A 23,115-nucleotide genomic window follows, 5' to 3' on the forward strand; every position below is an offset into this window, starting at 1 on the left:
GACATGCGTGCTGACATGTTAAAAAGAGATGGCTACCCTGATTTTTCCAGAAGTCAACCCATCTTAAACCATTTTATTTTCAATTGATCTTTTCCGTTGATTTGGCTATCTGTTGATAACCCTCTCTGGGTTTACCCCATTATCGCTTCCTAGCAGTGGGGGCCAGGAAAACATTACAGGAATCATAAAATCAAAGAGAGAAAGAGGTGCTTAGAGTAGATGTGTTGCTTTTTGTAACTAAAAACCTAAAAAACTCAGAAAAAAATTTCCCCTCCCATTCTCTTTAGATGTTTTGGTGTTGTTTTCCTGAAAATATATAATTACACATATTTTAGAATGTGGAATGAAATAATTAAGAAGAAATTATCATAAATGGCTACTCTGTGATCTTGGGAAACCATTCAGATCAGTCTGTTGTTAAGAAAACAGCAGGAGTTGGGAGTGCCTGGCTGGCTCAACCACAGAGTGTACAACTCTTGATCTTGGGGTTGTGAGTTCAAACCCCACACTGGGTGTAGAGCTTACTTTAAAAAAATAAAAGAAAAAAGAAGGGAGTGCCTGTGTGGCTCAATTGGTTAAGCATCTGACTTTTGATATTGGCTTAGGTCATGATCTCAGGGTCTTGAGTTTGAGTTCCTAGTCTGGCTTCAGTCTCAGCGAGGAGTCTACTTGAGATTCTCTCTCTCCCTCTCCTTCTGTCCTTCCCCCTAGTTCCTATTCTTTTTCTCTCAAAAGAAAGGAAATAAAGAAAGAAAAGGGCCAAAGTGTTGGAGCCTGCTGGACACAGGTTCCAGTCCTATCACTATGAAGTTCAGAAGGAGAACATTCAAAGTACTCAGTTCCTAACAATGTTGTTTATTGTACTATAAGAACATTTTAAAAAGTGAAACTAAGTAGAGAATATTATTCTTGAACCCTCGCTAAGTATATGCAGTAGGCAAGAGTAAGCTGCTTACTATGCCCAGAGATTCTATCATTTTTGTAAGAGAAGGCAGTGGTGGGCAGCCCCTCCTTTCCTCGCTAACTTCCCCTTGTTGCGTTTTGATCTTGAGATTGGTGGATGTCTTCCTGTATCCTCAAAGGACTTATGGTTTAGTGGACACTGAGAGTAGCATCCACTTGTTCCTGCAGAGATTGGAAACAAGGGGCTTATTGGCCATCTCGCTCAAAAGGCCCTAGACAGAGAGAAGGAGAAGGAGGAAGTCAAGAGATTTGGGAGTTGGAAGGAGATGAGTACTCTCTGTATCTGCCTGGCAGAGGAAAAGCTCCTAAGTGCAGAAAACATAATGACTGCCTTTGTTTGCTGGAAGGTTGCTGGTGTCTTTGGTTTTCAAGTTTTAGCTTGCTTCATAGAAGCAGGCAGAAAGCAAGAGATGCTGGATTCCCTTGAGTCCAGCAATTTGTAATGCCATGATATTAAAAAATTATTTTAATTTGTTGGAATGCAAATTCAAGAGGAAAATGTGGGATTGTTGCATAAATGGGTGGTATTTTTAAGCCTAATAAGTCAAAAGCATTGTAACTTTGTAAGAAAACCACAAAATGTGAAACATTCTCATGCTATTAACCTAGCAAAGTTATCTTAATCATGTAACGTGCACTCAAAATATTGCAAACATTTATCCTCCTCCATTTTGCCTTTATAAGTGGGGGAGGGTAAATAAAAAGATTTTTCCTCCTCTTTTGCATTAAAAAATTTTAGGAGCTACCTTTGTGTAATTGATTATCATATGGGGGTAAATGCTTGGATTCTGCTTTGGTTGGGATGCCATCTCTACCTTTTATTAGCAAGCCCCTCCTCCTCACAAGGATGTGGTTTCTTATAAAATGGGGGTTCTTGAGAAGATTAAGTGAGTGGATATGTGAAGTCCTTGGCAATGGGAACATTCTATAATTATAATCCATTTTTCTTCTTACATGCCTTCAGTTTATCATCACCAACATTTTCTGAGGAAGATAGAGCAGGAGTCATTAGTGTCCTTGCAAGGAATAGAAAACTCACAATGACAGAGCCCGTCGGCTGGGATCACATATTTAGTAAATGCGATTCAGATTTAAGTGTTCTGGTTTTCCACTGCATCTCCCGTGATATCAGGAAATTATATGTTTCTTATCTTCTCTTTAATGCTCCGGGAGTGAATTAAGCTCACCTGTTGACTGAATAGACCTACTTCAAATATGTATTTATTGATTGAATAGAATAACTAAGAAGCAGGTATTATCTACAGTAGTGTTTGGTCAACATTCCCTGATATGATATCACAGACATTCAAGCATTTTATAAGAATATTTTTCCTTTTGAGAGCAACCAAGTGTTTTATTATTTTTCAGGTTAGATTAAACAAAGACAATTGGTGCGTGAACCCCTACTATTGCCAAATTCACCAACTAAGTGCAAACAGGCTCACATGCCCGATGCTAGAACACAAAGCCACATTGCAAATGATGCAGTCATTGAAAATGAAGCATTTGCATAATCTGAAAGTATGATTAATCTTACAAGAGATTGATTTCCATATCTTTTGTCCATAACATGGCTATCCTGCCTTTTCATCAAAACACTAAAGCCTGAATCAGCCTTCCTTCCGGGGCCTGAACAACAGCATCTACGGCAGGAAAGAAAATCTAGAAAGACATTTCTTCACTTTGTGGAAGTGTCTGCTTGGAAGCCCCAGAGCTGAGAGGAGGAGGAGGTGATGGTGAATCTGGAGGGAGAGAGGGAGGTAGGTGGAGCTGGTAGCAGCATGGAAGGGTGAAGCTGAGGAGCAAGTGCTGCTTAGGGCACAGTGCTTGTTAGGAATAGATGAAGTTGCTATAAGGACAGCTTGCTCTATTTCTTTTAAGTTTGTTTGTTTATAAGTAGGCTTCATGCCCAACGTGGAGCCCAACACAGTACCTGAACTCACGACCCTGAGATCAAGACCTGAGCTGAGCTAGAGAGTCTAACACTTAAACAACTGAGTCACCCTCGTTCTCCTTTTTTCCTTTAAGTTTTAAGAAAATATTTCTAAGTTGATTTCACAGAATTTTATCACTGGGGGAGAAAGTTTAGAACTTATTTGCCATTTCCCTCCACCTTTTATGGTAGATCAAGACCCAGAAGGATCAGCAGTTCCCCCGATATCACAGTGCAAATTCCACATAACCAAGTCAAGACTAGGTCTTTGGACTCCCTTCTGGTTACAGCAATAGCTTACTGCTGAGTCCTGCACCTGATACATTGTCAATATTCCACAAATATTGGAAGGAGAGAAGAGCAGGAGGGAAGAAAGGAAGAAAGGAAGGAAGGAGAGAGGGAGGGAGGGAGGAAGGCTCCATCTCCCATACTTTACATTTGTGAACCCCATTTTTGTATCCCGGAATAAGAAAAAGGCAAAATAGATTGTGGTGGGCTTTGTAGTTGGGCACAAAGATTTAGAAAGCCAAGATTTTAGTTATGGTACAGATTGAGAAACATCGGAAAAATGACTCCACTTCTTTTTTTATTTTTCCGTTTACTTGAGGGGCCATCTTTCGGCATTGATGTGTCTGATCAGAGGGTCAGGTTCTGAGGCCAGCCACAAGATGAAGGCCACAGATAAGCAAAACTACCCTTGAAACTCTCCTAGGGAGGTGCCATGCCAGAGGCTGTGTACTGCTTCTCAGCCAGTACCTGCCCCCACACGCACACCGCCATACCCCAACCATCTCTCTCTATTTCTTGTATAATCAAACTTACCAAAGTTAAATGCGTGTAAAATTCGACTCCACTGTCCTACCTAGTCCACAGGGAAGACTGAACTAAGTACCAATAAAATATTCTAGAATCAAGATCTATATGAAATGTATTTCATTAATTTGGTGGAGCTTCTTAGTTAAAAGATGGCTCAACTCTAGAATCAGATTTTTTTTTTAATTTTTTTTTGCTGTGTAGGCTACAAGAAAAGGAAGCTTTTGTATGAATATCCCTGGGAAAAGGAGAATGAATTTGATGACAATTGAATTTAGAGAAATTTAAATGCAAAAGGAAATCAATCTCCACTACCCTTGCCCTCCTCTCCCCCTCCCTTAAAAAACAAAAACAAAATTCCTGGTTTTCTCATACTTCCTCTTGAAGATTTGATTTAGGCATCAAAGCCTTCTATGGCCACCGGTTTCCTCAATGGGCTGCTCGTTGCTCTTTCTACATCCTCTCTGTCTCCCTTCCTTTTCCTCCTCCCCACCTCTACCTCAAAATCACCTTCCCACTTTTGTTTATGTTGCCACCTCACAGTGGGCACAGACTACGGTCTTATGGAGGCCTTCGTGAAAATTTATTAAAAATGAATCAACTCCTGGAGACATTACAGAGGACTTTGGACAGGGACCCAGCTGATTTCCTGGAGGAATACCTGGGGAATAATTGTTTTGGCTCCGAAAGGATGATATTTTAAGTTGTTATATATTTGCTGATCTTGGGGAGATTGTTGGAACCATCCAGCATGCACAGGAAGCTTGGGCTCTTGGCCCAGTCAGCTCAGAGTCTAAATATTTGGAGGATGAATACTTGGAAGTGCATTTAAACATTTAAAGCATTTTATTTGTTTTTCCAGTAAGTCTCATTGTTAGTGTGATATCATTCTGCAGTAAGACTCTATCTGCTGAAGGCCTAGCTAGGCCTCCTGACAAGTCCAGACCTAGGATTCACCTCAAGTCTTGGCTCAAAGTCACAGTTGTAGGTCTACTGGCTAACATCCACACCACTGAAGTGGGTTGTTATTACAGTCATTCACTGTTGATGCCCATGTTCTAAAGTCATGCTAAGGTTCTGACCCAACTCTTCAGTGCAACCCAAGAATGGAACTTGCACACACATGAGCTCGCAGGCACGCACACGTGCACCATTTTCCAAACCAAACGCTGCAGTGCTTCCTTTCTTTTGTCAGTACTGGATCTTTACTGTTATTGCCAACCTTCAGCTCGACCCTGATGATGACTTGTGGTCAGTTTTCTTCCCCAGCTTCCCGGGCAACATACCTTTGGGCTGGTATATGCCTAGAGAAGACAAATTAATATGAACACATTAGATTATGTAAAACATAATTAGAAAAGTAAATTTGCTATAAAAGCAGACTGTGTGTTTATAGAACTCTGAATCAATTATAAGCAATTGGAGGATTTTCCATGTTTTTTAGACCCACAGGTATACTCTAGAACCTGAATTATATGAATTGCTTGCCTATCCCAATTGAACTATCTAGATAGTTGCTAAATATCTACTTTGCTAAACCACAGAGTCACAAGTTCTTGTTATCTCAACAGAATGGGAATGAGTATCGAGTTCATTTCTGAAATTCGTAGTAGAAAGGGGTGGGTGGGGTGAGTATGGGTGTGCGCCTGGCCTGGTAATTGCCATGGTAAGGTGTCCTAGACGACATGATCATAACCCTCTTGATAGAATTGGGGATGTGATAGCAACAGTAAAAATTATATTAAACTCAGCTTGATGCCAGACTATCAGCCTCCAATAAACAAAGGACAAGAGAAACATCTCTAAAGAGACTAACTTGTGAATCAAGGAAACAAAACAGGCCAGAGAGGTGCTTGCTTGAAGAGACAATGCTTTCACTTCTTTGCAAAAGCTTTGCCTGACCTAATTAAAATGCCCAATGTAATTAAAAATCTAACCATAATCCCTCTGGAAGCCTCTTGCTCTCCCTCTTTCCACTGTTAAGATGCTCAGTTGGCACCCCCCTCTAGCTGAAAACTTATTGAACCAGAGTCCATTTGAGCACACACACATAATGCCTAGCCTGCTGAGTTGGAGCAAGGACACTAGTGATTTGTCCAGTGGATGGTGGTGTCTCGCTCAGCATTGATGTATGACATGGATTAGTACGGAGTGGCCATCTGCTGTTGGGGAGGGCGGTAGACCAAATCTGTTTCACTGTGGCAGATGATTCCCCAGTGCTGGCCAGCTGGCTTAGAGGGGACAAAGTTGGACAGGGCAAGTGATGCCCCAGCAACCCTCCGGGGATATAATTCAAGGGCCTCTCCCTTATGTGCCTGTATTTATTTCTGTCTTCTTGACTCATACACATACACTGTAGAGCTGACATGAAACAACATAGTTTGGAACATGGAGAAGAGAGAAGTGGCACATGTCCACCGTGAAGGCTAAAATTTGTTGGTCTTAGTATGAGAGATAACTTTGAGTTTCCTGGTAGCCTGGGCAAAAAGAGGAGAACTGATAAGTCACATAGTTCACGTTCTTTGAGAAAAGAAGCAAATCAGTTTCTTGGAAGAAATAAAGCTGCTTACCCCAGTTGTCAAATCTGTTTTTTCATGTTTCACTTGATAGGGAGGAGAAACTGAGTTTTTTAGGGCATATATAACAAAACAGCAAACTGCTAAAATGCTTGGCCTTTCGACAGGGAGAGGACCGGAACATTGACCCCCCTCACTCAGCAGTTCTCTGAGACTGGCAGATTTAACTTTGCCTCTTGACACTTGCCTCTTAAACACTATGTCAAAGAAATATCTGCACCCCCATGTTCATTGCAGCCTAATTTTTTAAAACGTGTTTTTCAAAAACAAATTTAACACAGCAATTAAAACCAATTCTGGAATGTCTTCATATTTGAAACACAGGGCAGTTACTTTTCTCTGCATTGTTAGGCAAAAACAAAAAAATAAAAACATTTGTTTCTACATAGGATGGAGGACAATCAAGAGAAATAGTTTATTTTTTTAAATAGAAATATTTTCTAATTTATTCTTCACTGAATACATACATATATACTTACTTGCACAGACTCATGTTCACCAAAAAAAATGCTCCCCCCCTCAATAAAGACAAAACAATAACAAAATAATCCTTTAAGTCACACTACACTTTGTATTTAAGCAAACAAAGATCCTGGAAGTAAGTGCAAAATGTAAAATTAATTGAGGGACACCTGGATGGTTCAGTTGGTTAAGTGGCCCCCTTCGGCCCAGGTCATGATCTTGGGGTCACAGGATCATCGAGCTCCCTGCTCAGTGGGAACTCTGCTTCTCCCCTCTGCCCTTAGCCCCACTTGTGCTGTCTCTCTCTCTCTCCAGTACATAAAATCTTTTAAAAAAGTAAAGTTAATGGAGAGAAAAATGGTGAACAAACAGCATTATTAATATACAAAATATTCCTATTACATAGTGTTAATAGATGATATTCTCTGCTTCTCTAGCACTTTTTGAAATCATATTTAGTGACAGCATTATTTATAGTTGCCAAGACATGGAAACAATATAAGTGCCCATCAATGGATGAACGGATGAAGAAGATATGGTGTCTATACACAATGGAATATTATTCTGCCATGAGAAAGAAGGAAATCCTGCTATTTGTGACAACATGGATGAGATCTTGAGGGCATCATGCTAAGTGAGATAAGTCAGACAGAGAAAGACAAATACTGTTTGATCTTACTTATATGTGAATCAAAAGGAAAGGAAGGAAGGATAAAAGACAGGAAGGAAGGGAGGGAGGGAGGCAGGGAAGGAGATAAAAGAGAAAGAAAAAAACCTCAACTTATAGTAAAAGAGATCAGATTTGTGGTTACTAAAAGCAGGGGATGATGAGTGGGGGAATTGGAGGAAGGTGGTCAAAAGATAGAACTTTTAGTTATAAGATAAATAAGTACTAGGGATGGGGTGTACTACATGATGACTACAGTTATCATCACTCTATGGTAGATAGGGAAGTAGATAATAGAGTCAATCCTGAGAGTTGTCATCTCAAGGGAAAAAAAGTGTTTTTTCTTTCTTTCTTTTTTTTTTTTTTTTGTATCTGTATGAGATGATCAATGTTAACTAAACTTATCGTGGTTATCACTTCACAATATATGTCAGGCAATCATGCCATACACCTTGACCTTATACAGTGCTGTATGTCTAGTATGTACCAATAAAACTGGGGAAAAAAAACCCTCGTAGAATCATAACTTTTCCCTTTTTGTCTCTGTATCTATCTGTATTTTCTAATATTTTCCCACAATGAACATGGATGCTATTGTCATGCAAACATGCTGGTTCTGGGTTGTCTCGGACCTGAGATCCTTTCCTTGCTCTTTCTCTGCTGGCTCTGTATGCAGGGCACCTGACCCTCCAGACCCCTTGTCAGTGGGCTCCTAACTGGGTCTGGCCAGTGGTGGGAGTGTGGAGAGCAGGAGAAAGGGGGAGTCAGTATGTTTCTCCCTCTCCCTCTTCACTGGGGTGGCATCTCTGGCAGTTGCTGCCTCCCTTCTTTGGCTCCAGCTCTCACCGGAAGCCTGCCATAGTTCTGGCTTCCTCTGGGCCATCCCGGGCTCTGGGCTTGGGTAGCATCACCTCCTCCTTTTGTCCCTCCAGCTTAGGAATGGCAGCAACTTCCTGCTGTGGCTAGTCTCTGGATTGCCTCACAATCCCTTGTTTGGCTTCTAACTTTCTTTCATTTTATTGCATTAGATTTCCTTTGTTTTAAATATTCAAGGTGGTTTCTGTCTTCCTAGCTGGTCCCTGACATAAAGAAACAAAAATGTGTTTGAAGCACAAATGAATCAGGCAAAAGAAGGTAGGAGAATGTGAGTTGGAGAAGGAGCCCAAGAAGCCAAAGACTCCACAGATAGTGACAGCACACGGAGAGGAATGTCCGATCTTGATGTGTACCAGTTGGAAAGAACTTCTGGTCACCTAAGGACCTGTTTCCAGGCACATTCACACTCACAAAAATAGCAGTTTTACTTAGAGTTGTCTGCTCCAGGAGTAAAGGATAACAGTACACAAGATCCAGAAAAAGACCCCAAAGCCCAAAAGCAAGCAAACCCAAAGGATTCAGAGTCCTAAGTCATGAATTCAAGTCCTGACATGTCACAGATACTGTGGTTGACTCTGTAGCATGAGTCCCTCCCACATGACAGAGCAGCCGTGGAGTTTGAAGGAGACTGACCCAAACCCAAGCTTCTAGACAGTGGCCTCCATTGACATGGTCACTGGTTCATGCAGGGATCTCCCAGTCCTGAGCTAATCAGTACTTGACATACCTTTGGCCCCTGGTGATAACAGTGAAGCCTGGTACTCATATTTGGTGGTAGGAGAAAGAAGTCCTTTCTTTCTCTTAGATAGTGTGATGGGTCCTGAAACTGCTTCAACAAGTGCTATGAAATGAAAAAAGAGCCTGAGAATAAAGCTGACACACACAAAAAATATAAATCCAAGACACAATAAAACAGGGCTGGATTTCTTTTTTCTTTTCTTTTTTTAAAGATTTTATTTATTTATTCATGAGAGACACAGAGAGAGAGGCAGAGACACAGGCAGAAGGAGAAGCAGGCTCCCTGCAGGAAGTCCAATGGGGGACTTGATCCTGGGACCCTGGGCCAAAGGCCGACCCTCAACTGCTGAGCCACCCAGGCATCCCAGGGCTGGATTTCTGACCAAACTGTGCCTGAAGCCCACTGCTCCCCTAGACTTTTTCTGTTACAGGAGTTCCTACATTTCCTTTATTTACTGTTTCATACATTTTAATTTGAGTTTTCTGTTACTTGCAGCCCAAAGCATGCTAGTTGATAAATAGAAATGTTGTCTTGTTGTCCGTGTGTCCTTAGACTAGTCGTTTGATCTTTCTGGTTCTCAGTCTTCTTGTTTATAAAATGGAGCTATAAGACAATTTACCTTAAGGAATTTTTGTGAGGATCAAATGAGATAATAAATGAGAAAGTGCTTTGTAAATTGTAAGCAGTTATTTCAATCTTTTTATTATCACACATATAATTTATTTCAATTGTTTTTTTCTTTTTTTTTTTTTAATTTTTTTATTTATTTATGATAGTCACAGAGAGAGAGAGAGGCAGAGACACAGGCAGAGGGAGAAGCAGGCCCCATGCACCGGGAGCCCGACATGGGATTCGATCCTGGGTCTCCAGGATCACGCCCTGGGCCAAAGGCAGGCGCCAAACCGCTGCGCCACCCAGGGATCCCTTTATTTCAATTGTTAATGCACATTTATATCTCTGTAACATACACAGAACTTATTTTATCAAGCCTATAGTTCTATAATACCTGCTTTATTGCTGTATCATGAGTGTTCATCGGGGTTAATCAGCAATAACCATTATTTCACTCGGTACAGCTCTAATATTTTACTTTTGAAGTCCTGGGTGACCTAGGTAAGCTTGAAAGGGTTTACCTCCAAACTCTCAGCCAAGTGGATATAAATTGAGTAACCCTTTATGTGACCACTCATAACTTGTAAAATGCATGTTCTGGAGCAGCCTGTGCAAGTGGGCGTGTGACATTCCTCTCACTGAGTGAAAGTTTGGGTGCATCCAGGTGGTCAGTTCTTGCCCTTGCATTTTCTTGAAGTTGTTGCCCTGAGGGTGTTTGGGAACCTGAAAGGGTAGTCTGGGCATGAACCTTTAAAAGAGCTATAAAACTAAGAACTCCCAGAGAAGCATCACATAGTATTTAGATTTTTATAAGAATAAAATATGAAGGGCAATTCATTGATCAAGACTAATTAGATAAGGTCTCTAACAATTAGGGCAATGAAAATAAAAGTATAAGAGAGGTATGTTTATGTATGATTTTCCTCCAGTAACTGGCATATTTTAGAACAGGACCTGGTATGGCCTTGAGAACCCGTGGCAGGTCAGGGCAGGTAGGAAGCGAGGGGGACTGAGAACTTGACCGTCCCACGGGGCTGGGGCAAGCCCAGGGTACAGGAGCTACAAGTCAGACCTTGGTCCTTGTCACCTAGCGAGGCTGGTGCACCTCCCAAACCGACTTCCAGCTCTCCCTTCTCTGTCTGCCCTGCCACTGAGCTGGCTCAGGTTCCCATCATGTTTCACCTTCTACTAGTCTCTCCACCCCTAGGCTCACCCCCTCACTGCCCCTAGCTCACCTCTGTTCATCTTCCTTCCTGCTAGAATGTTAAGTCATTTTTAAAAAGCATACTGTGCTGCCCCCACTCCCTTTCTCCTTCCCTTAAAACTTTCACTGGCTCCCTATAGCTCATCCTATGAAGCCCAAGCTCCTTAGCATGGCAAGACATTTGTGAGGTGTGATTCCTCTTAACAACCAACCCAGCTGCTGTCCCACCACCCTTTCTCTCACTCCCCAGCTTTCCTCCAAACTGAGTCAGAGACCTCAGACAGCTCTTCGAGGCCAGGGGTTATCCTGTTTTTATAGTCCTGCAATACTTGAGTTTGTTAAAAAATACAGTTTCCTGGGCTGCATCCTTACCGGATTATGATCTAGAGGACTGCCAGGTTGGAGAATCTGAAATTTTGCAAGAACTTTGGCCAAGTCAAGTTCAGGTGGCTCAGGCTGCCTTAGGAGAACCACAATATGATAACCCGTATCCCACGGTAGTCCACTCCTTCCCTCTCACGTCTGCCTCTGACTAGAAGTTGCTGGAGGAGCAAGCTTCAGGTCTTTTCAGCTGTGTCTCCCTAGGACCTGGCACGGTACTCAGCATGCACTAAGCTCTTGTGTGTTAGGTGAATAAATGAATCCCAACAGAGCCAGTATCTTGAAAATAAGGCAGGGATAGGAGTCAGGGATCAGGGCCCTCAGCACGGGGGCCTGGAGAGCAGTAAGTAGTTTAGGGCTGAGAAATGTTGGAGATGCAAAGGAGCATTGGAGGAGTTGTCAATAAAGACACTTGTCACTGGGCACCAGGTGGAAGGAGGATCCTGCTCAGTGGGGGTCACAGGGAGAGGGTTAACAGTGGGAAGGAGACTGGGACTCAGCCTGAGAGGAGCCTGGGACAACTGGGCTATACAACCAGGCTGGGAGAGCATGGCTCAGTTCAGAGTTCCAAGTTATTGCTCTAGAAAGCAGCTGTTGCCAATTTTACCTTCAAATTACTTTTACCTGGAGCAGTGTTTTTGGAACCACACAAGCAAACAAAAGTCCGATTTTCGCGTTCCAACCCAGAGTCCCCGAGTGAGACTCTGGATATGTGCAAAGGGGACAGCAGGAGTCCTGCAACTGTCATCATGTGTACAAGGATATCCCCCCATAATCGCACTGGTTGTTGCCCACTGGGCCATTTCTATTTAGATAATCATGGGGCTCCTGGGTGGCTCAGTCAGTTAAGCACCTGCCTTTGGCTCAGGTCATGATGCCAGAGTCCTTGGATGGAGCCCCATGTTGGGCTCCCTGCTCAGTGAAAAGTCTGCTCCTATTTCTTTCTCTCACAAGTAAAATCTTTAAAAAAAAAAATCACATTTGTTTTTTGTTTTAGCTCCAGGAAACATTTTCTATTATTATTTCTTCGGTTACTTCTTTAGCTCTGTCTCTCAGTTCTCTTTGTCTGTAACTTCTATTAGATGGATGGTGGAATTTCTGGGTATAACTTCTACAGTCCCCTAACTTTTAATATTTCCATTTCTTTTTTCTTTAGTATAGTGTCCTGGAACAATGTCTCAGCCTACTCTGCTAGCGAAGGGCTGCATTCTGCTGTGTCTGTGCTGTTATTCAGCACGTCTATGGAGATTTATGTTTCTATGACTGTATTACTCACTTCCAAGATCTCTAAATACTGAACGTCACAACAGACTTTTCTTGCTTAGGGAACACAGTGTCATCACTTAATTCTTGAGAACATTCCACATATAGTACTTCTTTTGAGATTTTCTTCTGTTTCTTTTATTTATATTGTTTCTTCAGATATTGGCTTTTTGATTTGTTTAGTTTGGTTTTCCTTTCATAATTTGAGTCTTCCTTAAATATTTGGTGATTCTGGGCTCTGCACTGATTTTTGTATTTGATAATGTTTTTTTCTTCTAGATTAGGGCCAGTAAATTGTGACCCATGGTCCAAATCTGGTGACTGTTTATTTTGAAAATGAAGTTTTTTTGGAACACAGACATGCTCATTCATTTCCATATCATCTATGACTGCTTTCATGCCAGGATGGCAGCAGCACCAAGTAGCCCACAAAGCCTGGAGTATAATCAGTTTCCTTACAAAAAAAAAAGTTTGCCAGCACTGCTGGATCTAGCCATCACTTTACAGGAAACACAGCGCAGAGAGGAGCATGGCGATCAATGTTGATACCTCAACCAAAGCAGACTATAAGTTATTCTATAAGACAAACACTCAGCTTCTTCACAAACAGATAAAAAGAAAAAAGGAAATGAATGTGGGTTAAATAATATTTAAACTATCAGCCAAAAGCAAAGTGTGACCCTTGCCTGGATACTCATTGAAATAGGTGAACCATAAAAAGCAGATTTTTTTTTTTTTTAAAGCAGATTTTGAAACAGTGGAGGGAGAACAGAACATGAACTAGCATTTCTGATTTTTTACTGATAAGACACAAATGACCTTACCACTTAGTGATGTAGAACAATAACCAGGTTATGTTCACAGGTTCTGTGGGTCAGAAATTTGGATAAATTTGGAAGCCTTGAAAGGCTGGGCTCAGCTGGAAATGTTGAATGGACACCTACAGATGGTCCCTTGTGTGGCTGAATTCTGAGAGGGGCCATTAGAGAGAGAGTTTCTGAAGAGTAAACACTGCAAGAAGGTCAGGTAGGAGTTAGAGACCTTTCTGACCTGGCCTTCAGAGGCAGGCAGCATTTCTGTGCTCACATTCCATTGCTGCAGTGAATGATGAAATCCCACCCAGAGTCAAGAGGAGGGGATTTAGACTTTACCTCTTGATGCGGGGCATGGTGAGCTCATTCTAAAGAAGATGGGAGATGTTGCTGCAATCATTTTTGGAAAATACAATCTGCCACAACTGACTGTCAGATGATATTAATAAATCATTGTTTTTTTTTTTCTCAGGTGTGGTAATGTCTCATGGATTTGTTTTTTAAAAAGTCCTTCGGGCACCTGGGTGGTTTCGGCTCAGGTCATGGTCTCAGGGTCCTGAGATCCAGTCCCCCATCTGGCTCTGCACTCGGCAGGGAGTCTGCTTGGGATTCTCTCCCCACCCCCCACCCCGCCCCACCTGCCCCTCCCTGCAAGCCCTTGCACTATCTTTAAAATAAATAAATCCTTAAAAAAATAAAAAAAATAAATAGTCCTTTATGTGTTAGAGTCACATTCAGTATTTGTGAGTGAAATGATGTAGTACTTGAGATTTGCTTTAAAATACCCCAGAAAAAAATGAACGGTCTTGGTGGTGGTGATGATGGCATACATAAAACAGGAATGATGGAATGTTGGTAGTTTTCAACCTGGGCACTGAGTTCAGGTTGTTTGTAATATTCTCTGTCATTTGTATATGTTTGAAATTCTCTTATGTGAAAAAAAGGAAGAGAAATCTGGTTTTGCCTGTTACTGGTGTTCTTTCTACCTTCAGCAGATGTAAGTGAGTCACACAGTCTTGGTACTGAGGCGGGTGGGGGGGGGTTGGGAGACACCAGTCACTCTTCTCCAGGTCTAGGGGCTCCCTGTTCTTTCTGGGAGTTGCCACCGCCCCGAGGCATTTTCCTGCCTCTTTCTTCTAAGTCCTTACACTCACTGTTCTCGCCTGAGGCAGACAGTCCAACAGGCCTACTTCTTGGCACAGTTTGGTGGTAGGACGGACCTACCAGCCTGATGACCTGGATTGGGTTATTATAATCTCCCCATGACTGCCCCAAGGCTCCCTCCTGTTCACTGTATCTGCTTCCTGTGTTTGGAGAACAGGATGAGCCGCTCCTACAGGTCCACCAGTCTCCCCTGAACATAGTTTCAGATGTAATTTGCTTTGTCAATGTAGTCTTCTCTGCTTTCCTTACTTCAAGGGTTACTTACAATTTCTAATTTGATGGTAGCATGCTTTGCATAGCATTACTAAGGTTTGAACTGACCTCCTCCCAAATCTCCCCACCTCCCTAAAAACCCCACTTATCTGTCATGTTTTAGAGACGTTGGTTGGAATGGAAATATATTCATGAGCATGAATTGGCCATTTTGATTCAGTAAGATTTTTCAATGCATTATAACTGAACAATATATATATAATTTTGCATCTTGTGGGTTTTAAAATCCTACATTAGAATTAATTATTTTCCATTTATTAAAGACTACTTGTAATAATAATTATTCATAATTTTGTCACATCCTATATGTATCTTGTAATTTATAATTTCTGAATATTTATATTCAAAGCTTTTCCAACTTTTTGATATTAAGTATAATGACTAGGATAAACATCTTTGCTTCAATGTTTACTCTCAATATTAATTTTATTTCCTTTGAATAAGTTCTCATACATGAAATTACAGTGAAAGAACATGATCTTTTTTTAAAAAAAGGTTTTATTTATTTATTTGAGAGAGAAAGAGCACAGGAGTGGTGGTGGGGAGGGGCAGAGGAGAAATAGACTCCTTGTTGAGCAGGGGGCCCAAGCAGGGCTCAATCTCAGGATCCTGAGATCATGAACTGAGCCGAAAGTGGATGCTTAACTGATTGAGCCACCCAGGCACCCCAAAAGAACATGATCTTTAAAATGAATTTTGATATCTATAGCTAAATTTTCTTCAGATTATTTCTGTTCACTTATGGTTTTCCTTGCTGCTGTCAGCAATGCAGGAATATCCATTTCATCCGTTATTAATTTTTAGAATTGTTTTAATCTTTGCCAACTTCATAAGTATTGAATGATATCTCATTCTTTATGCTCTTGTTTTCCCCAACAAATTTCAGAATAATTTTACTAAATATAGAGAAATAGAAAGAGAGAGAGAGAGAGAGAGAAGGAGGAGAAAGAAGAGAAGACCAAAAAAACCTAAAGAATTCTTATTCCATTAGGACTTTTATTGGATTAAAAAAAAAAAAAACCCAAAGTACTTAAAAATGACATACATAATACTAAAAATAAAATTGATTTAGGAAATCAAACAAATCAAAAGTATATAGGGAGGAAAGATAGTTATTAATTTTCTCTTTATCCCCCCCCCCCCCGATACAAAATTTTGGGTTTTTTTTTAAATCCTTATAAATTTTTATTTATATTTGTAGACAAACATAATTTTTGTTAAATTGACTGTTTTGCTTCTTTTTTTTTCTATTCTTGCTTTGAAAATTAAACATAAGATCTCTATTTCTCTAATAGTTATTCTTAAAAATGTACTTATTAAACATATCAGTATCTAGAAATAAACCATGGCGTATCCTTTCCAAATAATAAGACAAAGCTTAGGTAATTTTTCTTTTTCTTTTTTCTTCATTTCCAACCATAAGAAAATCATCTGGGATTTTTAAAAAAGATTTTATTTATTTATTTTAGAGAGAGAGAGAGAAAGAGAGAAAGAGCATGAGTAAGGGGAGGGGCAGAGGAAGAGGGAGAGAGAGAAACTCAAGTAGACTCCACACTGAGTGCAGAGCCTGACACGGAGCTCAATCTCATGATCCTAGGATCATAACCAGAGCTGAAGTCAAGAGTTGATCACTTAGCCAACTGAGCCACCCAGATACCCCTCATCTGGGATTTTAATTTAAGATTTTCATTAATTTTTTTACATTGCTTATCACAATTATTTAAACTTAATTACCCATCTTTCTACATAAAGTTTTTGGTGCCCTTGTTTTTTTTTCCTTCTTTCCTAACAAATTTTATTTTTCTGAAGTATGTTATTTTTATTTATTTATTTTTTTTAAAGATTTTATTTTAAAGTAATCTCTACCCCCAGTGTGGGGCCTGAACTCACAACTCTGAGATCAAGAGTCACATGCATTACTGACTGGGCCACCTGGGCACCCCATTTTGTAAGTGATTTTCTGAAAGGAGATAATAAACTTTCTGTATCCTTTCATGTTGAAAGTGTTTATTTTGTCCTCTCCATTCAAATGTTGGCTGATATAATTATAGATTAAAAGTTCTTTTGTCTGAGATTTATGAAGATTTGCTCATCTATCAGTGTTCATTCACTAAATTTTTGCTTCTTTGTCTAATCTGCTGTTAAACCTATCAGGAGTTAAGAACTTGAGTTCTTAGTTTCAATCATTGTATTTTAAGTCCTATAATTTTTATTTATTTTATTTTCAAGTCTGAAGTGCTACTTTTATAGTTTACAGGCTTTTTTTGCCAAAATTTAAAGCTTATCTTTTATTTTTTGAAAATAATAAACATTGTTTTATAGTCTGTGTAATATCTATTAGAATCTGGAATATCTCTGTGTCTGTTACTGTTGTCTGTTATTTCTGCTGGTTCTTGCCCATAGTGTTTTGTCTTTTTTGTGTGACTTGTTATTCTTGATTGTGTTCTAAACATCTTTTTAAAAAATATATTTATTTATTTATTTATTTATTTATTTATTTATTTAGTGAGTGGGTGAGTGAGTGAGTGGAGGGAATGGCAGAGGGAGAGGGAGAGAAAGAATCTCAAGCAGACTCCATGCAGAATGTGAAGCCAGAAGTGGGGCTCAATCCCACGACCCTGAGATCATGATCTGAGCCAAAACCAAGAGTTGGACACTTAACTGCCTGAGCCACTCATGTGCCCTGTAAATGTCTTATTTTAAAAACTTGTAGAAATAATTTGAGGCCTGAAATAATGTTATCTTCATCATGAGACCAGTTTTGCTTTTCTCTGCATAACAAACTGTCTGGGGTCACCTTAATCAAGTAAGTACTGGCTGAAATTTGTTTCCCCCATGGATGATGTGAAAATGGGGAAAAGACTGTATGAGGGCTGATTTACTTCCAGTTTGCCTTTACACCCAGGGGATAGTCCTTCAGGGTCCTAACTCAAAGTAGTGGTGGAAGATATATTTTATCAGAGACCTGGGATGACCCTGTTGGATTTTTTTTACTCCTCATCCCTGAGAGGCTTATCAGTAACACACTCATCCTCTCTGCCTTCTCTCTCTCTCTCTCTTTTTTTCTGTATTGGCAAATGTCCTCCCCACAAAAGTAATGTCAACACCAGTTTCACTTCTCTGGATTCATGTCTTTTTCTGGATCTTGGTACTTGAAATAGAAGTTTCTCTTTCTGGAGTGTCTGGGTGGCTCCACTGGTTAAGCATCTGACTCTTTTTTTTTTTTTTTTTTTTTTTTTTAGCATCTGACTCTTGATTTTGGCTCAGGTAGTAATCTCAGGGTCTTGAGATCAAGCCCCACGTCAGGCTCTGCACTCAGCAGGGAATCTGCTTGAGATTCTCTTCCTCCCTCTGCCCCTCCCTTGGTGTCTCTCTCTCATAAATACATCTTTAACAACAAAAAAAGAAGTTTTTCTTTCTGATAAACTCAAAACAAGCTCTATTTTGCCAAAAGAAAAATAAAATCTCCTTATGGCAACTCTTTATGAGAACTCTCTCTGCACCTTCAGTAAGAGTTTTGAAATCTGGATGATTAATAAAATCACTTGAGGAGCCTTTAAAATGATCCAGTCCTGGGAAGTGTGTACCTTGGTAGGTGAAGACTTTCTCAGGTTCTGTGACCACAAATGGTTTTAAGATAATCTCCAGACCCCACAATGTCCATGGATATTTCTTCCTAAGAAACCACTTGTGCTTAGGTACTCCCTTTCATGGAGCTCTTTTCCTACTAATAGCTACTAAAGCCAAACTAGCCAATTGAAGTATGCAGTCCTCCTGACTTGAGTGATTTTAGTATATCAACATAACTGAATCAAGGATAATCAGAAGCCTGTGGGGGATTTTTTTTCAAGGGCCATCAGAAAGATTTGTACCTTCCACTGTGGTTACTGAGGCAGGGAGATGTGAGTCTTGTTTTGCTGATGGCTGCCTTGTCTTCTCTATAGAAAACCTACCTCAGAAATGAAGAAAAGAAGAGAGAAACATTTCTGACATTTTGATGAAGCCTCTGAACATTTTGCTGGATATTAGTTATATCCTTGGACTTAGTAGTTAAGTGAGCCAATACATAGTCTTTTTTTCAGGTTCAGCTAGTTTGTGTTGAGTTTGTATTACTTGCAAACAATGAATACTCTGTTTCTCCATTCTAGAGGGACTGATGTGACTAGGCAGGTTGTCAAGACAAAAACTCAGGGGAAGAAGGCAGATGCTTGACTGTGAAACCTGGGGTATCTGGCCTGGTAGGACCAGAAGCATGGAATTGGATTAGGGGCACATAAAATATGGTCAGTACCTGAGCTAACCATCCTTGTCCTGCACTCATAGAAGGTTTTAGTAATCAATTACAGCATTCTTTCCTACAGAGTCAAGACAAACCATGCACCCTTACTCTTCTTAACACACAGCTCCAGGCAACCACTACCACTGATTTGAATTTGTGTATATTTCTCATCCTCGATTTAATGCCTGAGGACTGAGATGCATTTGTCTAGGAACTAGGGGTTGAACTTGGAGGTTGGTCCAGTTTTATTTGGGATTTCCTCCTTGTGGATACTTTTGGAAGGTTGACTAGTCAATTTATTGTCAATTGTTTGTTATTGAATTCATAACAATTCATTTGTTATGAATATGAATTAATGGGAAATAATTACACTTTCTTTTTTATGGCATTTTCTTTTTTAAACATTTTAAGTATTTTACATGTAACTAACTGTAAATGATTCCTGAATTCATATCTTTCCATTGACTTCCTCATTTTTTTAGCTGTTCAAGAGTAATGATATTTTCAGTTGGTTCTGAGCATTGTCAAATACTACTATTTTTGGAGTTGTTGCTCTGTCATTTAAGAGAAAGCCCAGGAGAACTTGGAGCTGACATAATGGCACGTCACTGGGCAGTTACAGATTTTCCTCTTGCAGTAGAACAATGCTTTCTTTTGCTAACTGCCTTAATTTCTTGCCTGTATCAATCAAAAATCAATGATAATTGTCTGTTATGTGGATTTTCATTTAACCTTTTACGTTTAAGTTCAACATTTCTCTACAACCAACAAACAGATATCCTACTCAAATGATTCAAGTGCAATTGCTAAGAGAATTTATAACAAAGAGTTTTATGGGCTTTAGCAATCATTCACAAAAGTCAAATACCATTTAAACCTTTACCTATTTCCAACTCTTCCTAAAATCCATTGCATATTACAAAAGGAATTCAAATTGTATTATTGTTGTAGAAATAGTAACCCTTTGTGGCTTCTATTTCTAAAGTCACCTTCTGGCCTAGGATAGCTACTGGAACATCAGTCACCACCACATCTGCATTCTAGGAAGTAAGAACTCACATACCAGTTCTATTTTATGCCTTTGGTTTGAAGTTAGTCACAAGGTCACATGAAGCTTCAGGGAAGGCTAGGATAGGTAGTCTTCATGCTGGGGAGCAGTGTGCTCAGCTGAAGCTCAGAAAGAGGAGAAAATAAATATGGAAAGTGGTTCAATAACAGTACGTATTAATGTCATATTTTCAGTTGCTTTTCCATTATTTTTGTGACTAGAAGAATCTTATATATTTATATATATAGTCCTATCATTGTTTTAAAAAATCAACTCAGAAGAGCATCATTAAAATATTGCTTATTATTCTACATTCAGTCATTTCACAAAACAAATTAGATCCCTGAATCTAAAACAAATAAAGCAGAAGCTTGGCATTATCAGCATTATCATTTGTCTGCTACACAGAGGTCAGTCCTGCCTTTAATACTAGCATGAGAAGAAGGTTTTGCTATTAAGGAATACTCTAACAGGCACGCTTTTATGGTGTCTTGGTAATTATATTCTTGCTTAACTATTGACTAGAAGCCATGAGAGAACAAGTTTCCTAGCTTCTGACTCTCTCCTTTATACTGTGCCAAAATCTAAGTTGGAATGTGTATAACTGTGAACATCCACTCATGCAATAAAAAATTCCAGGTACTGTTCTGGGTATCTCATTAGTAACCCTAATACTTTTATAATTCTATGCTCTTGTTTACTTGTCAAAGGTTTTACATGCATGCTATTGCTTTGATACTCATCCCTAAGAATATAAATGTACATTATCACGGAAGTCCTGAAGGAATGATGGAGCATTTTTTTTCCCATTTGACAAAGTATTTATTAAGCCCTCATTCTATTCTAGGCACTGGTTAGATATGCAGAGAGGAGATTCAATAAATAACATCTCTTTTTACTACCTAATATTGGGCCCTCAAGTTGAGCCGTCTTCACTGCCAGTCTCAGGCAACACTAAGGACCAGGTGACCAACACAGGGTCTGCCCCTATACAACCTGTGAGACAAAGGAAGCAGGTGATAGGCTGGACTGGGACAGACTTGCTTTACCTCCTATAGGAAGGCTGAGGTTATACCAAGGAGTGTGTCTCCCATGAAGGAAATGTCAGGATGAGTAAGAAGGTTCTCTCATCTGTCTCTGCCCTCACAGAGATCAATCATCCATCTAGAACCAAAGGGGAAGCTCCCCATGAGCCACAGAGGAAGTGTTTTCTGTCTCCCCAGCTTTTTACTTCATCATCCCCTAGTTCCTCTGATGAAGGCAGAGTCTTCCTAGAAGCTGAAGTCACCTCTTCTGCCTTTAGGTACATCAGCTCTGTGGTTCACTCTACCTGTCAGCTGACTAGTCCCCTTCCACCATCCTTCTCCCCAGACACCTTCCAGTAAGATGACATTTTTGGTTTTGGATACTGAAATGTAGATAGAAGTTCCTGGGGGAGCCTGCCATTCTCAATCTACAAGGTAGAACCTTTCTAAAAGAGAAAAATATCTTTTTGGCCCTTTGTTCTTTTATTTTTCCTGCCTGGAAGGTGAAGATGGGGCCCAGAGAAGCGGCAGCCATCTTGCCATGAGAAGACAACAAATTCAGAGATGAGAAAGGACTGCCTGCTAAGAATGTGGAACAGAACTGGAAAGTGCTTGCATTCCTGACAACACTGTGGAGTGCCTTTATGGGATCAGGACCAGATGTCTCAAGGATCCCCAAATGATATGTGATTCTTGCTGTGTGCTATGGTCTGAGTGTTTGTGTCCCCTAGATTCATATAACAAAATCCTAACCCCCAAGGTGATGGTATTACAGGTTGGGGCCTTTGGGAAATAAATAGGATTAGCATCCTTATAAAAAAGGTCCTAGAAATTTCTTTTGCCACTTTCCCCATGTGAGAACACAATGGAAAGACAGCCATCTATGAACTAGGATGCTTATCCTCACCAGATACTGAATCTTGGACGTCCCAGCCTCCATAACTAAGAAAAGAAAATTAATATCCATTCTTTATAAGGCACTTGGTATATGGTATTTCATCATAGCTGCCCAAAGGGGACTAAGGTACTATGTATCATAACCTCAAAGTACTGAATTTTGGTTATTAGCTATCCTTAATGTTGAAAATGTTCTTTTGGAGACAAGTGTTTGATTTGCCGTATTCCGACATCTAAGGCAAATGAATGCTTAAAATATTGTTTAAATTTCTTTTTTAACACATATATTAATACATATTAAAAGTTAAATGAAAACGGGGGACATGGGGGCTGGAAGAGAAGTTGAAGAATAGATGTCTGTATCCAGCACTGCACTATTCCTCATGTCCATGCTTTAAGGGAACTCAGGGAGCTTCTAGTCCAGGGGTTCTCAGATTCAGTCATGAGGACTTCCTTGGGGATGCTTCTAGAGGGAAGCAGGGAAGTTGAGTAGATGGGCTCCAACCCCATCCTGGTTGAACCAGGACACCTCCATTTTTCCTTGTGCTCTTCCCTGGATTCCTTGTTACAATTAATCCATGTTGTCAAATGAAAGTCAAAACTACATGTTGAGTCAAAATTAAGTTTAAAAACCACTAATCTTTCCCAATACACTTATTTTATAAAAAAAAGAAGGTGACACCTAGCAAAGTTCAAACGACTTGATCAAGTGGCAGACAGCAATACCTCTCCTTTCTGTTCCCAGTATATTGTTATTCCTGCATGAAAGCTTGATTTCCATAGATTATTAAAGAGGGAATTTCCTCCAAATGTTCATCTGTGTAAGACTGGATTTCTTTGGAACAGCTGCTTACTTAAAAGCCTCATTAATAGAAATGCCACAAGGCTATTAACTCTAGTCACAGTGAAAAAGGACATAATGCACCTGAAAATTCCAGAGGTAGATGGACTTTATGTTCTATTTGATCAGCGTTCTCATTCTGTACGTTCTGCTCACCGTAGACTAACTCAGTCTGATTCTTTACATGATAGTTGTCTGAGGGGCCAGGCATGAAGATCCTGAACAACCATGAAATAATCCTGACCTTTGCGATGATCAACCCACCTATGAACCAATAACTGTAGCAA

The 23,115-nt window shown here is 40.0% G+C and overlaps 1 long non-coding RNA gene across 1 annotated transcript; it reads right to left on the reverse strand.

Annotated features, from left to right (window-relative positions):
* Positions 1 to 4,558: 4,558 nt before the first annotated feature.
* Positions 4,559 to 23,028, reverse strand: LOC144291011 (uncharacterized). The gene is made up of 5 exons (XR_013358460.1): positions 22,913 to 23,028; positions 20,968 to 21,061; positions 20,081 to 20,184; positions 18,611 to 18,687; positions 4,559 to 5,013 (listed from the first exon to the last, which is right to left on the reverse strand). It is a non-coding gene; the product is annotated as an uncharacterized LOC144291011 (long non-coding RNA).
* Positions 23,029 to 23,115: the final 87 nt, after the last annotated feature.

This window comes from Canis aureus, chromosome 2 (genome assembly GCF_053574225.1).
Source record: "Canis aureus isolate CA01 chromosome 2, VMU_Caureus_v.1.0, whole genome shotgun sequence".
NCBI classification, from domain to species: Eukaryota; Metazoa; Chordata; class Mammalia; order Carnivora; family Canidae; genus Canis; species Canis aureus.